Genomic DNA, 16890 nt, shown 5'->3' on the forward strand with positions numbered 1-16890 from the left:
TCTAAATGCCTTACCTGTGAGAATGCACTAAATAAAAAAAAAGTAAAGTGATTTTATTGTATTCATTTTGGTCTGTTAGGTATACCATAATTTAGTGTTTGATGTATGTGTGAAATCTATCAATGCCTGGTGATAACTTCCAGTCCATTCTTCCCATTTTGCATTCTTACCAGATATCAATGCAGACACACTTCCCTAGGTCATGGGCAACCTTGCATTTACTAAATAATGGCATTTGTGGGGATTCCATAGTACTTTTTACCAGTAGATGGCAGCAACGCCTTCACAATAAATCTGCAATTCCATCTGGAGCAATGATAGTTCATTTGCAATAAAATAGTGTTAAAACTTAATGAAAAAAAAGTAACAGTTTATAGAGCTATTTGCAAAGTTTCTTAACTAAATGTCTTTAATTGTTTTGACTGCTCTACACTGAGGACTTGCTCTAATTGTTGCAGAGAAGTATTATTTACACTGCTTTATTAGATAAGACCAATTGTGCTTAAAAGCACAAATGTCAAAAACAAATCCCAGCATTGGTAGAAGTTATATAAAATAGTTACAGCAGCAAGCATTTTATGTATGCATCGTCCATTTCCTTCCTCAAGCTTCTACAATACTTGGTAATTGGAGTGCTACATTGTGAACAATTACACTTCTTAAATGAATATTACTGCACTGCTTGCTATGAAAACATTTGCCATTTGACACCCTTGGAAAGCTGCATGCCTTAAAAGAGGTACCAAAGAGGGGTGTAACTTCTGTGCAGTCCTTCCTACATATTTTGCATCGACCATGCCCACTGCCCCTGTGGCAACTTAACTCCTCTTTTGCCAGGCAAGCTTCACACAACTACACAATGATGTTCTTCTGAGTCATCTGGCAGCAAAGGGGTTACATTATTGCTGCTACCTCCTTTCTAATTATGCTTTAAAATTTCACACACATACAAAAGATTTGGCTACTGACTGGGAATGCTCCTTTAAACACAACCCCTTAAATTATGTGAGGTCAATGCACTTTTTTTTTTTTTAGGAAACCAGCTGCCAGAAAAATAATCCACTACATAGATTGCTTAAAAAACTAGGAAAGAGCAGGTCCCAGAAACATCAGGATCAGTGTGTGAAAAGCCGGCACTCATTTTAAATCCTCAAGGAAGATCCAAAAAATTTGCTCAGGTTTATTCTTCTACAGAACTGGTATGTATCAAATTTTTCTCTTAATGCACATTGTAACTAATGTATGGCTGTGCAGAAAGCTGCTGTTTTGGAGTATAATAAAATATTGGTGCCAACATTATTTTTATTTTTGTAGACAATAAGACAAATACAGTGTGTGTATATTTAATATAAGTGTAACTACTGATAATGATATTATAACTCTGTCTGGCTTAACATATTGCTTTACAGAAATGGCGAAAAAAAGTGAATAAGGAAATATATTTTTAAAAAAGGAATTTGATCAGCTGAAGAACTAAAAAAAGTTTTGATTTGAATTTAGTGAAGGATTGAAAATTGTATTGGGTAATTGCACAAAATCTTTTGTTTTTCCTGATGATCACATTTATTTATTTATTTGTAAGCTGGAATTTGAACACAGCCCTGCTGGAATGCATAGGTTAAGTTACAGGCAGCCAGGTTGTAATGACTGTATCCCCTTTACAATGCACTCTTTGTATAAATCCCCTTATTATCCCTTCAATAACTAATTGCTGAAACCTTGTGATGTGGCTCTATAGCAGCTCAACTATTAGAATAATGCATCTGTTTCATTTGTAATATGTTATTCAACATTGTTTAATGTGGCTATATACTCTACATATGACAAGCACTCACCCTATATTTTTTATTACTCTTGAGCAATCTTCACAGTGTCCGGTAGTTCACACTAGAGAGCAATCATTGCATTTTGTTAGGTTTTTCCTTAGTGAGACATACCAGTTTTTCTTTGAAGTTTGACTCCAGTGGTTAATTAGACATGAGGAATCTTAAGACCTTATGGAGGGGAAGAAGCCATTGAAATAATGTGTGCAATTATTACAATAAAGCTAGGAAGTACTCAGAACTAGCAACAAATATATATTTTTTCAGTGAACATTTACACGACTAAACATACATGGTATATCCTTACTGAGTTCTGTTAATTACTTTAGGCTTAATTATAAGAGAATCACTAAATAGGTGAATAAACCTTAATCTGTTGTGTCAAGTCAGGTAAATGAAATACAGGCAAATCAGCCAGAAGTCACTGTGCAGTGTCATAATAAGTAGGCCTAAAATTACCAGTTGCCTGACACTTGAACAAGAATAATTGTTATTGCAGGGATTTGACTAAATCAGGTTTATCTACTTAATGCAAGTATTTATGCACTTACATGTGCATCTGAAACCACAACCAGTTTTGGATATATCTAGACAGAGTTTCAACCTCATATATTAGGGAGTTGTTCCTTCACCTTCTGTCTCAGATGTACAGCTGAAAGTGATAGGAGATATAGTAAATGGTAATGGAACTCCTTCGCTTAGACAGTAGTCACCCTAACATGTCATCAATGCATAGTGTCTCCTAAGTTCCTGTTCTTTTAATTCTCCTAAATGCTAACAGATGTTCTAACCTTTCCATACTTTTTAAAAAAAATTTAAAAAGGGCATAGACACACTTGATGCATTATTATTATTTTTTGTTTTTTACAAAAGGTTTTGCGCTATTTTAACATTAGGGGATGTTTGGTAAGTCATAGTACTATACAGTACCAAGTCATTCAGGACATCTCAGACATCTGCAGGTCTTCCTGTCCCAATCAAGAGTCAAAAAGGTTTCTGTTATAAGGCAGAGTGTTCATATAAAAGCATTTTAGGGACACGTGTGTCTGTACCCTCATCTGAAATGATATTGGTTCTGACCAGAGACTTCACATCAATACAAATTGCATTAAGGCCTCTACTGCTATTTATACACATTTTTTTCTTACTATTCATCATTTGCTTCATCTTTTTAGATTTTACTGACATGTTCACACTGCTTGCTAATTTAACAGGGGAATACCAATCATGTGGAAATAAAAGACTTCTGCCTCAACAGGTTATTTTCTAACAACATTAGGGGCAAAAAAAAACAATCTCCCAGATTTCAATTCTATTTCCAGCAATAAGCACAAAACAATTAGTATGACTTGTTTAGATTGAATCAGATGACTGCTTATTGCTGCAGCACACAACACAAAGGATCTCTATCTGCCACCATAACGAAGGCCCTCCCTGGTTGCAACACCCACAGATGCTGAAGCCTAGAAAAGGCTGTTCATATAACTCAACCAATTATACATTTCTTTGCATGCAATATAGCCATATATATGACAGGCAAAAACAAAATCAGCAAAAAGACAAAAATCAGCATGGGTGGTAAGTGGACAGTAAAGTAACCAGAGAAGCAGCAAGCAGTAACACAGGAACACAAGATTTTAAACGATTCCTAGAACACCTCAAAAGAGGCATAAGGTTTCATAGGAAGTCACAAAGGGTAACTGGAAGTGTCAGTAGGGGGTGCAGCACTAGTATAGCTATGTGTTGCTGTGCCTTTTAAAGGCCGAACCAATCTGGGCAAAACCAAAAAGGTTTATGAGCCACACAACAGAGGGGAGGCCAAGAACTGGATTTCAGGATTCGTATGTATAATAATATTTCCCCCCTACAAGGCCACTTTACCCATCTAGAACTTGGCTAGATGGGTAAGAAAAGTGTACCAGTTGGGGGAAGAAACACATCCAGTGCAGTGACCCAGGTTCAGTTAAGTACAAAAGTCTTTCCAGAGAAAGTACAGTTTGGTGGGCCTCAAGAATCTATTCAAAACCAGACATTTGGAAGTAATTTGAGATGCAGATATGGACAATTTGAGATTTAGACATGATTTAGTTTGGTGGGTATCATGTATGTACATGATTTGGTGGAGATAATGTATGGTTAGATATACCGTGTAGCAGCCTTGAATTTGGAAAAGATATCCAAATAGTCTACATAAGGAGTAATAATGGAGAAGGACAGCCTAGGAAAAAGCCAGAGAAATTGATTTAAATGGCATGCCTTCAGTGTGGAATGACAGGAGCAACAGACCAGCACTGGGCAATATAGTTGGAGTACCAAAAGATGATTGTAGCAGTTGTTTGTGGAAGAATGAGGAAAGAGATAGCCTCCCGATGTAGAATATTTATAGACTTTTGATAGTTTTGGTATGAAGGTTGATGGAGATGGTGCCATCACCTGCAGATATCTCCTAGATTGTAAGCTCTTTGGGGCATTGTCTTCCTCTCCTCCTGTGTCACTGTGCATTAGTCTGTCATTTGCAATCCCTATTTAATGTACAGAGCTGTGTAATATCTTGGCGCTATATAAATCCTGTTTATTATTATTAACCTTGATAGGGGCTCTATAGACAGGTCAAATCAATTGACAAGACAAGCAAAAATAAAGTTGCCAGCTTCTCCTGAATCAAGGAATGTCTCTTGGATGACAAATATTGTGTCAAGGTACAACTGGTACCATGGGAAGGGAAGTAAAGGGAGTGATCCAGCATGCCCCTCTTCAGACATAATTGACGCTAAACTTTTTCTGGTCAACTCAGGTTGTCTATCATCTACTTTTTTTCAAACCTACACACAAAAAAATAGCAAGCAAGTACAAAGAGAAGGTGGAATGCCACCTTAGTGTCTACTTTGAACCATGTTACCATGCCTATGAGTGGAGGAATAGAAAGAAAATAAGAATGTAACTTTTTATTATTTAACTTAGTCCGAATGTCAAAGAAATAGAAAATATACTGATTCAGTACTTTAGAGAAGAGATGGATCTCCTGTCTTGCATGCCCGCCATTAGTAACAATAATGGTTCTTTAGCACGCTGACAGACTGCAAGTAAAAAAATATCAACTATATTAATAGTGATTACTGTAAGTTCTGAGAAACCAAGAAAGGAGCTCAGTCTAATGCATTATAATTGTGATTATGGAAATTTTAGCCACTTTTTACCATTGCAGCATACCCTTCAACAAATACACAGCATTTTTAAGGAATTGACATATATACATACTTAACTGACTGTCTCTCATAATCAAATGAACCATTAACTATGCAGGCTGCACCAGGGTCTTATACTTAACCAGGCTGCAAGGGTCCCATTAAAAGGGTGTTCAGTTCAACAGGTGTAACCTCCAGGAGTACCAAACCACCAATGTGTTCTAAATAGATTCACCAAATCAACTGTGATACCGAGTTTAATATGTACAAAATTTGCTACTTTTGTTTATTAGTGCTTATTGTATTGTTCCTAATTTTCACACAAACCAAGGTTAAAAAAACTTAAATTAGAATGTATGTAGGAATATTTATTATTAAAATTATTTATTTACATTTCTTTAGCCTGAAATTATTTTTCAATGCTGAACTGTTCCATGACTATGACCTGGTGATGGGAAGGTTGTCTATTTAAAGGACAAGACACCTTTCATTAGATACTTGGAGTCCAGTTGTACAGTTGTATCCCATTACTGTGCCCTGGCATTATATATTCATAGATTCCCATCTCTTCATTTTTTCTTCCACCACAATTACATTAGGTACAGCATTTAGATTCCAGTACAGAAATTGTACACATTAATGAAGAGACCGTAAAAATATATAAGCATAATTTGTGTAGTATCAGTGTTGGCAGCCATTGAATATAAGTTTTTCATGTTTTTTTTCTGTAGTTTTGTAACTTTGTTGCACCAAATTAACACGGATGAACATTGATATATAACGCAACGAGTTGGTTTATAGTACATTTTAGTCAGACGTCTGTATATACGGTCATCTCATTGTTGGCTGGCTGACAGTTAATTATGTGTTGGCTGTTCTAAGATATAAAAAAAAAAGTTATGAAAAAAAGTTTGATGTTATGTTGTACTTATATGCATTTTGTCTTTCACTGAAGTGAAAAAGTACACAGCATGTTCACTTTTACTCTTGGCACAACTTAAAAAAATTATAAATAAATTGATGTGGTAGTAAAGGAAGAACCTACAAAATCACCACAAATAACAGTACTTACATTTGTTCACTGATCACTTCAGATTATCCTGAAATATAAATGGTGGGCAGGATGTTTTTTAAGATTTTGGCTCACTCATTATTCTCTTAGTAACCAAGGGCTTAGATTTTCACTGCAGTAAAGGAAAACACAATGTGTATAAATGATTTCATGTCCTTAGAGGAAGATGGTTTTATAAAGGATTTAGCCAGCTGGTAAAAGTGATTTACTAGTCACTGGAATAAACCGTCATATTGAGATGTTTAGCCATGAAAAATATTTGTTTAAAAAATGGATGGTTTTCTGATCTTTAAACAAGAGAAATGTCTTGTCATTCACTGGTTGTTATTTATTGTTTGCATGTGATGGAATTACTCTTTACAGATTGCACACCACATCAGGAAAACTACTTCTTTATGCCTAGCCAGCTAGGGCTGCCCTTGTAAGGTCTTCAACCATCAATACAATTGTTGGAAGGAGAATTGTGTAATCGCCAAAGCAATCGCAAATGCAATAGCAGATAGCAAATCACTTTTCAGAAATCCATTCCAGGTTTGTTGGATCGCCCAAGTTCACTGATGTAAGTCTATCTTCTTCAGCCTTGGAGAGCTTTAATAAATCAGGCCAATTGTTTGTAGAGGAGAATCTACAAAAATATACAATGTGTAATACAAGACCCAACAAACCAGTATGTGTAACCTATAAATAACACATAATTATAGACAAATACACTTGAAGCTTAAGTTTCACTACAGAACATAGTAGTAGTATAGTGTCTGTTTCTTATTTGGACATAATAAAGATAAAAAAAAACAGCAAGCCTTTAGATGTGGGACCAGAGAACAGAAAATTCGGCAGGGAGGAGGAAGGCACACAGTCCACATAAACCTTATTACACAAAATATTATGTTACAAAGATCTCAAAGTTACATGGTTAATAACAGATCTATCAAAATCTGGTGGTAAGTAGTACTCAGGGCTCCCACACTGTGCAAAATTTTAATGCAGAATCACGAAATATATATTTATTTATATATATTTATTTATTATATATTATATAAATATATTTAATATGGGAGATGGTCCCAGTAGTTAAATTTTCATGTCTTTCAAACCCCCGCATTGCAGAGGTAACTATAAAAACAAAGAGATGAAGCCACTGATTTAAAATAAGGTGTGAGATAAATATACTAGTATTGCTAGCAAAATGTTGGGGGGGGGGGGGGGGCTGGTTGGGATGGAGGGCTGACAACATGTATTATTATACAGTATTTATATAGCACCATTATATTACACAGCGCTGTACAAAGTCCATAGTTGTGACACTGACTGTCCCTCAAAGGAGCTCACAATCTAAGGTCCCTACTATAGTCATATGTCAATAATGTAGTCTAAGGTCAATTTTTTGGAGGGAAGCCAATAAACCTATCTGAATGTTTTTGAGATGTTGAACTGGAGTATCCGGAGGAAACCCATGCAGACATGTGGAGAGCCTGCAGACTTCATGCAGATAGTTTCCTGGCCGGAATTCGAACCTGGGACCTAGCGCAGCAAAGGCAAGAGTACTAACTCCTGGGCCACCGTGCTGCTCTTGCATGGCAAAATATTAGCAAATTAAACTAAACCCTGATTGAAAAACATATGCTTAGGGATGTGCATGCTAAAGGACATCATACCCTAGCAGCAAACACTCAGGGCCACTTTAAGCTAAGAAAAACCCCACTTACCTTCCTCCATTGTCATCCCCGTTATCCTTCTGGTCCCCACAGGTCCTGGGGACACGTCTTCTCCCTCCAAAGTGAAAACCTGAGATCTACGGGGTTTCCCGAGAGGTCGGTGCAGGTGCTGTTTCGTGCAGGTGGATCCGTGGGAAATTCAAATCATTTTGTATTGGATTCAATACAAAATAACTGTTTTGAGCCCAATACAAAGAAATCTTCATAATATATATAATTATATTATATATATATTATACATATATATTATATATGCTACTGTACAGTTATATTACCTTTTTAACAATTTTTTTAACAGATTTTTTTTTTAAGTTTATTATTAAATAATTAAATTTATTAACAATTGGACATATTTTGGGGAGTTATGCCTAAGAATTATAGCCTACAATGTAAAACAGACTTTCATGCAAAAGAATTACACTGCTAGGGGGGTTAAAATAACTAAATAAATATATTAATTTTATTTATACATAACAAATAAAATATCTAATCTTTAATTTTTTATTAAGTAAAATAAGTAAAATGTTTTTGATACACACAAAATACTGTAAAGTTATGGTTTATTTGAGCTTTATTGTCATTATGCACGTTAATTAGAAAAATTTCACGTGTGGAGCTGCAATATCCAGCCCTCTCCTCATTCCCTCTCCCCTCGTTGTTCTACAGGCGATGGAGAGCGCACATTTCCTATGTTTTTTTTTTTATGAGATCGAGCTACCAGGAGACGGAGCTTCCTGTCAGCTCCCCGAGAGTGGGTGTATACTATAGACCTGGCAATGCTGTGGCTGCTACCTGCCCACCTTGTACTGTGAGATAATATCACCCCTCGTAAAGCAGCATGAGAGCTCTGTCTGTGTCCATGCAGCCGTCAATATTTCCTTGTATAAACCTTGATATCTCCTTTACTGATTTTCATACCAATGTGACATTTTCAGGGGACCCCGAGAGCTGGTACTAAACCAAATTTTAGTCACCTAAACATAACATGTTGCCAGATATGCAAAAGCATAAAATCTTAACAATAAGGGATATTTTCACATTAAGGTGGGTTATTTCAAGACCAGGTCTGTGCTGTGGTGCCCCAAATATATACTTGTTCGTTTACAAAACTTCAAGGCTGAGTTCAGACTGGCAGTGAGATTGCAGTGTGGTTACCCCTTCCTCATGCCATGAAACCCTGCCTAGGGGGGGACGCTCACTACCGCTCACTGCCGTCTGGAGTCAAATGTGCAGATGCTGCAGTGTGAGGGACTGAGCTGCTGGTGAGGTGCCTGTTACACATAGCTGGCCACCTTCTCTGAACAATTTCTCTGGAAAAGAGGATTGTTAGCAACTTGAAATGTGGCCAGTAGGAAACCCCTTTTGCCCTCCCTCCCCCAATAAAATGTTATACCCATCATATCATGCTAGTCTGTCACACTTAGCTGGGCACTTACCTTCAGTGAATCCTAATTTTTCGGAACCCAACGGGGTAGTAGTATGTAGTAGTAAGAACATGTAAACCACTTAGCTATCTGTCACATGAATTTAACTTCTCTGGAAGTATCCATTGCAGAGATTTTGGGGTACAAAGAGGATTAGCAGCCCCTATAACCGATGGGACGCATTGTATGATGTAGTTTCTGCTCTTACAAGAATGGTGATCAAGGGGCAATAAATGATCGGCCAGCACTGTATGCAGTGTTAGTTTTGTATCTTTCATTAATAAAATGAACATCAAATTGTTCAGAAATTCATGATTTGTCATCTCTTTTATTTGGTGCTTATACGTTATGGTAACTAGAAACATTTCAATTTAAATTAATTTTTAATTAAAACTATTTCACTTTTAAACATGCATCTTTAATGTTTGTTTGCATTGTGGCCCACAAGTTTTATCTCCATGTAAACAGCGGCCCACAGATGAAAAAGGGTTGGGCACCACTGATCTAAATAATTTGCATCTGCCAGCTAATAGCTAGGCTATATATTGTAGTAGACATTTCATTCACAGACATACATGTTATATATATTTCACATTAACATTTTGCTTCATAGGTTTTCACACACAACCCACCCCTGAAGTGACAAAATTTGAGCTTTGTAATAGATTTCTTAGTCAATAAAAATTACATTTTTGGATAGTGGAGAGGCAGGGGCAATCTCCCATTGCCCCAGAATGCACTTTGGCAAACAAAGTAAAATGATTACTTGTATTCAAACTAAACTACAAACTGAATAACCTCACTATTAGCTTCTATGTTTTAGGGAAAACAAATATCTTTATTTTTTTAACATCCTGTCTGCTCTAAAATGATAGTTTGCTGTTTTTCACTCCTGTGATATCATGAGGATAATACTGCACCCCCTAGAAAAAAATCTTTTTATGAATTAGTTATTTAATATTTTGATTTTCATGGTGTGTCAATAGGTCATCCTGTCTGCTGCAATATGAGAAGACAATATTTAGCAGTATATAACAAATTTATCTTTTGTATACTTTTTTCATGTTGGGTGTGTTATATTGTAAAATACCAGCTTTTATGTCTGATTCATGTGAATGCTTTGTGGCTCACAAAATTCAGCAAAATAACTGAAAAGTGGAAACAAACAGCGAGAGCAGGAAAATATTTATTTTTTTGCCGTTGTGTTGCCACACCCTATTAAAGAGTCCTTTTTTTTTTTTTTTTCTTCAAGAAAAAACATTTGGCTTCCCCCCACCACATTCTCAACAAAAAAAAAATACATAAGCAAAAAATTTTTTAAAAAACAACAGTTTTTTTTATGCACAAAAGTGATAAGAAGGATTGTCACTAGTTTTATGTCAGATGAATCACTTAACAAATTAGTAGATTGTGGTAACAAATTAGTTAGTAACAGACAAGATGTGAGAAATGTTTGCAGATTAAATTTAGTTCCTACTACGGATTGTACACTTTTAGATGCATGTACATCTAAACATTGCATTCAGAAACAGACACCAGTTAGTAGTTACTGCAAATGTATTTTCAGCCGAAGTTTGCCAAATTCCAAAGTTTCATAGATTTCTGAGACTCAGGAAAATCACTCCTTGTATTTAATGCAGAACAAACACTGGGATCTTTGAGTTGTTAGGTAAAGTGCTCTCTGCAGCCCCAAAGTCTAGTTTTGTTTACTCTTAAGGCCCAAAAAGATGCCTAATCAATGTCAAACTGCATGGTTTCCAAACCATCATCAGATAAGCACTAAAACTGGGTAAAAAGTTGAAAAAAATCCACAATCATTACCAGATGCCAGAAGCAATTCTGTCAGGGAAATTTGTTTGGATGATTATCACCAATGTTTATGTCTGTGTAGAGATGTCATATGTATTGGATAATGGATTGTGATATTATTTGGGGAGAATGCATGTAAATTGGGAATTGGTCATTCATAACTATTGTTGGTTAGCTTCTGTATGTCGCCTTACTATTAGAGGTTTAAGGTAAATTTATACCCAAAACGTTTTTTTTGGTTTTGGATAGAGTGAGGACAGATTAAAAATATACAATTGTTGCTTCATTAATAGAGATACCTTCACTTCATAAAAAACTCCCTAACAGCAGCACAGACAAAGTAATTTTAACTTAACTTAAAATTAAGGCATCCCAATTGTATCCCGTCAAGTGAGAGGTTAGCTTAGCTTTTACTTTCATGGATGATGGTGTAAGGCCCTGGTTAGCACTAGTTCTCGGCAGACACCAGTCCCCTAATCTAACACAGCAGTCTTCACCTTTAGTAAACCCGTTTAGTAAGCCTCAGGAGACTGCTTGTGTCTCCCAGCACTAGGTTGGCCCCAGGACTTACTGCGCAAGGGACAGTGTCTGGCAGCAAGCCAGGAGCCCACAGATAAAGCAATACCAAGCAGAGGTCATACACAGAATATCTGTCCACCAAACGAAGTACACAAGGACAAAACACAAGCAGGTTAGGGTTGCAGGCAAGGGTCGGTCCAGGCAGGATAAACTGGCAAAGTCAGAAACAGGAAAGGTCAGCAACAGTAAATCAAATGATAAATCTCTAGAACAGATTAGCCCAGCTATACGCTACAACAGGCACTGGTGACTGGGAGCAGAGAGACTATAAAATCCCAGCAGCCAATAGCAGTGCAGGACTGAGTCAGGAGATAATTGCCTCTGAAATCCCCTTCAGCTGTGCACAGCCTCACAGAGTGGTGCTGGAGATGCCAAAAATACATCAGGCTGCACGGCTAAAGGAAAGCAGGGGCTGCTGCTATCTTAGTTCTCCTGCCTGCTGCAAATGACATTGCTGGACAGAATAAACAGTTTTTCATACTGCGATGGTACACAGCACAGAGTCGCCAGACAGATGAGCATCTCCATCAGATGGCTTGTGATTTGCAGCATGGTATCGACTGTTTAGTGCTTTGAAACACTTTGCTGGTTCACAGCATAAATCCAGTTGAACATATGTGTTTTTTTTTATTAAATTTTTCAATCAATTAACTTTAGTGAATCTTTTGAACACAGAAGTAAAAAGGGGCCTTTGGTGTTCCAGGACACTTTTCAAAGTTTTTTGTTTTTAGTTAATTTGCTATTTATATGGTATTACTGAAGTTGTAATCTGATTTGAACCCACAGTTTGTTTTGCTGCTACCCCACTGCAGATGATACACAATTTTCCAGCATTTCAGGTTAGATTTCAATTGCAAATATTGTTCAGTAGATTTAGACAACCCACCATAAGATGAAAAAGGCACCTACTGCTATTCTAGTATAAATAAAATTATTACAAATTACCATTCTATATAAATAACACCAGGGAACAATTTTGAACACATTTTTTGTTGATTTCAATTTTTAAGCCTATTTACACTAAAATAGGTATGCTGATTCTGAAAGTGCAGTTAGTTTTCTTCTATCACGTCAGGTTTTTTCTCTACCACTTATTATATTATAATATATATATTATATTATTGTGATTACTATAGCGTGGATTTGTATAGGCTATTCATTTACATGCAAGACAGTGTGGTCAGAGGTTGTGCACTGCTCTACGTAGTGAGAAAGCAAAATTTTTTTTTTCTACTTATACACGTATTTCCTTTCTTTCAGATCATGTCTGGCTTTGCTGTTTCTAGTTGTAAGTGCCTAAACAACCCTGATTTATTTTGTTATATCTGTGGCAGTTTCACCATTCCCAGTCAAAGGGCGAACATCAGCACATTTGTAGAGCAAGCATATTTGGCATATTTCAAAAGTAAACTTGGTGATCAAGATAAGTCTTGGGCCCCTCATAAGGTATGCACAGTGTTGAGGGTTTATGGATGTGGACAAAGGGAACACGTGATAAGATGCCATTTGGTATACCTATGGTTTGGCGGGAGCCAGGAGATCATTTCAGTGACTGTTACTTTTGTATAGTGAAAACTTCAGTATATAACAAGAAAAATAAATGTAACATAGAGTATCCTACTCTACCATCGGCTATACGCCCAGTGGCTCATTCAGATGAAATTCCAGTGTCGGTTTTGCTTACACTGCCCTCTCTTGAAGAACATGATTATAGTGATGAACTAGGTCAACAATGATGAAGAGTTGGAAATTGAAAAGGACTTTGTTCGTAAGGGATTTGATCAGCATGATTTGAGTGATTTGGCACGTGGGACTATCAAAGAATGCTTCAGAACTCCTAGCATCAAGACTGCATGAGAAAAACTTACTTGAAAACTTGGAACGAAGGTATCATACTTTCGAACCAGAGCAATTGCATTTCTGCAGTACTTTAGAACTGACAGTGGCTTTGTGTATTGCCATAACATACCTAGTTTAATGGAGGAATTGGGAATTTTAATCTATAACTCAGTGACTATTCATCTATAGCTCAAAGTGGAGCTTAAAGTGTGTCCTCCTTCACCATGGCTATATATTCATTCAGTTTCTCTTTGTGGAGAATATGCAGACATAAAGAGAGTCATTGAGTTGTTGCAATATCACCAACACTAATCGCACATCTGTGTTGACCTTAAAATGGTATGCTTCCTTCTTGGTCAGAAACGCGGATACACCAAGTATCCCTGTTATCTGTGCATGTGGGACAGCAGAGCTCGTGAGAGGCATTGGGTGGAAAGAAATTGGCCTCCAAGATCTGCCCTAAAACCAGGTGATCCAAACATTCTACATGAGCCACTTGTTGATAGAAAGAATATTATATTCCCGCCTCTGCACATGAAACTGGGTCTGATAAAGTCATTTGTTAAAGCTTTGCATCTGAAGGAGACTGTTTCAAGTACCTCATTTTGGCATTTCCTAGCCCGTCATTTGAAAAAATAAAGGTCGGTGTGTTTGATGGTACACAGATTCGGCAGCTCATCAAAGAGGAACATTTCAATGACAATGTCAGAAGTCGAAAAGCATGCTTGGTTATCATTCAAAGCCAATGTCAATGACTTTCTTGGAAACACACAAGCAAATAATTACACAAAAATTGTCCAGAAACTCTTGGAGAGCTACAAAATGCTTGGTTGCAATAAGAGAATCAAGGTGCATTTAATGCATAGCCATCTTTCTAACTTCCCAGAAAACCTGGGTGCAGTGAGTGATGAGCGATTTCACCAAGATTTGAAGGTCATGGAAGGACGGTATCAGGGTAGATGAGATGTACATATGATGGCTGACTATTGTTAGAGCATCCGGCGGGATTGTCCTAACACTGAACACTCCAGGAAAAGCTTTAGGCGTACATTTTTACCTTACCGCTCACCCGAATAATTTTCAAATGTTTTTACTGTAAAAAAAAAATGTCATAGAGTAACAATAAATCCTTTGTATGAACAAAAGAAATAAAAAAAAAACAGTACATTCAAGTTATTATTTCATCATTTTTTCATTGTATGTAAAATTTGTATGTTTTTTTGACAAAAATGTAGGGTATCCTGTACCGTAAAAACTGAACGTGATAGCAAAAAACTGGATTCACCACCCAAAAATTAGTAAAAAACAAGTGTAAGATCTAACTCAACAAAAAATGCGTTCCCCGTAATAGTCTGGTTCTTTTAGGGGGTCTCCAAATGAACCATCAGAGATGAGACAGTAGATTCAAATTAATTAAAGGTTTAATGTTGCAACAGAGAAAATCAAATGCTTAGCAGTTAAAGCATAAAAATTCTGATTGAAACAAGGAAATTCGTCAATTTCAGAAATTCATCAATTCCAGTATTAGTTTTTCATATAAGCAACTTATACTTTAGTTCGGTTTATGTTTTTTCAGGCCCTTCCTCCATTCTAGGTTTTTCTGAGGTGTATAACAGTCTTTTTGCACTTATTTGCAAATGCTAATTACATTTTTTAGAAAGTAAAAAAAATCGTACAGTAATGTTGGAGGCTCCAATAGACCCTGGCAGAAGGGGAGGGAAGTAAAAGAATGCAAGTAATGTATCATACTGCTTTTACAATACAGGAAGATTTTTTCTTTCAGCTTTCCTTTTTTTAGGTTGTCACATAAAGATAGATGACATAGAAATAATTTACTGTAAGTGCAGTACAAGCACCAGATATCTTTGCATAAATCATAATATTGCATTCAAAAGTATACAGAAACTTCTTCAATCAAGAGTTAAGGAGTGCACAGTCACAGTTCACAGGACAGATATCATGATAAACCATCCAGATGGTAATGAGCATATAAATAATATCAAAAAGCAAAACTTATCTCATATTCATATGAAGGAATAGTACAATTGTCAAGTTTTTATTGCTCTGTGTGTGTCCATCAAGGATATAGATATTCTACATTTGTCTTGATCACCAATCTTTGAGGTGCCACTAGATCAAGGGGCAGCAACCTTTACTATCCAAAGAGCCATTTTGCCCCCTCTTCCACTAAAGAAAAATAGTCTGGAGCCGCAAAACATAACACGTTTTAAACGTTTAATCTTTTTTTAATTTTACCTGTTACAACAACAGACTACAACAAACAGAAGTGCAGTGTGCATGTGTAGGCCTACTTTGAAATAAATTAAACACTGAACTGTGCAGGCCTTTTTGAGTCCTGTAGACAAAATAGACAATTCAACAAATCTTTAAATGCTTTCCAAATTTGAAAAGATTGAATGCAAAAATAATGTGGAGCCTTACTTAAGTGGGATAGTTCATCTTATTTTATTATCAGTTATTTTAAATAAATTCACTGTGCTCATGATCAAATTAATCCAGTTCATATGATAATATACTTATTTATTTAAATGTATGTTTATCATGATTCATTATCCCAAGATCAATGCATAATTTATCAGATGATTAATATATGATTAGTTGATATATAACTGAAAAATCCATAATGGTAAAATTTAAAAAAGATTAATAAAATTAATTTGGCTATATATTGCAAGTTTGAAATATGATGTTTAAATACGCCAAAATCCTTTATTGTAGTACCAGAAATTGAGAGGTCTTACTCCCATAACAATAAACCATGATAAAAGTGAAATAACATTTATTAAAATAGTTCCAGAGTTGTAATAAAAATTTTGCAATCCTGCATCAATAACCCATTAGATTGTAGTACAGTATTTCAACAAACTAGCTGTAATTTCATTTCATACTCCGCTCATGTGGAAATGTATAGGAAAGGTAGTAAAGCCACTTACAGCAACAGGGGGATAATAACTTTGAACAGTCAAAAATTTTAAGTCCAATGTAGCAATTATTCACTTCATATAAACTTAATTACACTGGGGCTATCCTTTAAGCAAGATGTGTTGAGTTTGTTTTCTTTCAACACTTCATTAAACACCAACGACAAAAAGCCAATACCTTACTAAACATCTGAGGAATTTGGCTTTTGGCCCTTTTCTGCCTTTTATCAGTTTTCTTATCAGGTTTCACAGTACAGTTATGCAGCATAATTTAAGTTTTGTTTTCTGTTTTTTTTAATGATTGTATTATTCCACCTATGTTTTATTTCTCAAATTTATTAATTAGAGCTTTCCAAATGTACTCAATAAAACTGAAGTTAAGGTAGATGCAGTTCTTTACTTTTAAAATTTTGTATTTAATGCTGTTTTACTTTATACTAGTCTAAGATCTAAAATTTGACTTATAGGTATGTTGACGGTGGTGGGGAACTGTTATGAGAAA

The 16890-nt window shown here is 36.0% G+C and overlaps 1 protein-coding gene across 6 annotated transcripts in view; it reads left to right on the forward strand.

Annotated features, from left to right (window-relative positions):
• The first annotated feature begins 853 nt into the window (after positions 1 to 853).
• ADAMTS10 (ADAM metallopeptidase with thrombospondin type 1 motif 10) overlaps positions 854 to 16890 on the forward strand; it is a 76904-nt gene continuing 60867 nt past the window's right edge. For 4 of the 6 annotated variants that reach the window (XM_072405158.1, XM_072405157.1, XM_072405163.1 and 1 more), the window contains exon 1: positions 854 to 1199. The gene's annotated coding sequence lies outside the window, so the exon portion shown is untranslated. Of the gene's footprint in view, positions 1200 to 12867; positions 12896 to 16890 lie in introns of all 6 variants that reach the window. The other 2 variants (XM_072405159.1, XM_072405162.1) reach the window with 2 other exon arrangements.

Source organism: Pyxicephalus adspersus, chromosome 3 (genome assembly GCF_032062135.1).
Source record: "Pyxicephalus adspersus chromosome 3, UCB_Pads_2.0, whole genome shotgun sequence".
Classification (NCBI taxonomy): Eukaryota; Metazoa; Chordata; class Amphibia; order Anura; family Pyxicephalidae; genus Pyxicephalus; species Pyxicephalus adspersus.